Here is a 1,522-nt window from a genome sequence, read left to right as displayed (position 1 = left end):
GTCAATATTTTTCATACATTCTAGAAGATATATTCTACCGGATATACGATCCGGTGGCGTTCCATTGTGAACGATACTGTACGAATGTTGTGATAAATTCAGTCTGTGATCAGACGGTGAAATAAATAAAATAAATTCTAGATAGCTTTCTGTGGGAATATTTTTTGATCCTTTTTTTCATCGAGCTAGACCAGACTTATGGTTTTGTCAGTGGTCTGAAATTCAGACTCTGAATGCAAAGTTAACTATACTCGATGTATGCAGAGTGCTTAAACAAAAGCAGAGTATTGCTCAGCGCTGCCGCCATCCACATCATATTAAAATATCTTGCTGAGAATGCGTCGCAATACTCTGAACAAAAGTCTTGGAATAAAAAAAACTGCAATCCGATTTTCTTACAAAGAAAAGTTTTTGTTGTAGTTTCTATGACCACCTTTATTTCATATTACATCAGTGAATATTTATTTCATTTCGTATTTTAGCGATACAAACGATTCATTGTGAATTATTAGAAAGAACTAATACATTAATAGAAATCATCATTTCTTTCCATCCAAATGAGAAAGTCTTGATATTCTTCATCAGTCATACCATGTGAATTTTGAGTTTTCGCGGCTTCTTTATTCTCCGGCCTCTCTGCTGTATTCTTCACCTCCGGATTTTTTACGGTATTCTTCGCCTCACTCGGCTCTTTTTGTACAACTGCTTTGGTTTTCTTAACATCTTTTTTTGGATTGGCAGGTTTTCCTTCGTTTTTCTTCATTGCATCCACATTAGAAATCGCAAACTGTGGAATTGAAAAAGAATGAATACATTTGGATGCGATTAGTTAATTTGTTGTGCGATGTTCGGTTCAGAAATATTTTCATAACCGATCAAAATCTGAGAATGTTCGCTCACAATAAATTCACTATTGAAAATATATGGTATGAATATCATAGCTAAGTATCTTCGCGGACGAATACAAACAAAAGAATACAACTGTAAAAGTTCCTTAATTTGCTTGAAATTACAGATGTTGTATTTTATATTCGCAATTCAGCCAATAGAATATTAAATGTGATGAAATTGATAATCATTATTGCTATGAACTGACAATTTGAGTATGAATTTGAGAAGTTATAAAAGCTTACCTGAAAAACGATCAATCCAACGAAAATTACAACAAAAACGTTTCTATTCAACATTTTTAATCGACTTGTCTGAGAAATGTCCAAGTTTATACTAATTGCGTTGCTATGAAAGAGCTACTATTTATAATTTGCCGCTTTTTTGTCAAATAACAAATGTACGTACGTTATTGGTAGATCGATTTGTTCAATAACGTTGAAAGCTATTTGGAAAATTTCAGTTTGTCTTACACGTGTAGCGAACTGATACTCGTGCACCTAAAATGGGCTCATCAAAAATATTTAACAAGTGCGCAAACAAAGAATATATTATGTCAAAATCAGACAATACATTTGTATTTTGTCATCTGGATATTTCAGCTCATCAGGATAACGTTTGGCGATGATACGGA

The 1,522-nt window shown here is 33.1% G+C and overlaps 1 long non-coding RNA gene across 1 annotated transcript; it reads right to left on the bottom strand.

The window, feature by feature from the left end:
• Positions 1–390: 390 nt before the first annotated feature.
• LOC116337269 lies at positions 391–1,269 on the bottom strand. The gene is made up of 2 exons (XR_004200794.1): positions 1,134–1,269; positions 391–787 (listed from the first exon to the last, which is right to left on the bottom strand). It is a non-coding gene; the product is annotated as an uncharacterized LOC116337269 (long non-coding RNA).
• Positions 1,270–1,522: the final 253 nt, after the last annotated feature.

The sequence above is a fragment of the Contarinia nasturtii genome, unplaced genomic scaffold (assembly GCF_009176525.2).
Source record: "Contarinia nasturtii isolate CC-2019 unplaced genomic scaffold, AAFC_CNas_1.1 Cnas_scaffold_78, whole genome shotgun sequence".
NCBI classification, from domain to species: domain Eukaryota; kingdom Metazoa; phylum Arthropoda; class Insecta; order Diptera; family Cecidomyiidae; genus Contarinia; species Contarinia nasturtii.
The sequence above is the reverse complement of the archived record's forward strand: the minus strand, read 5'-3'. Positions and strand labels throughout refer to the sequence as shown.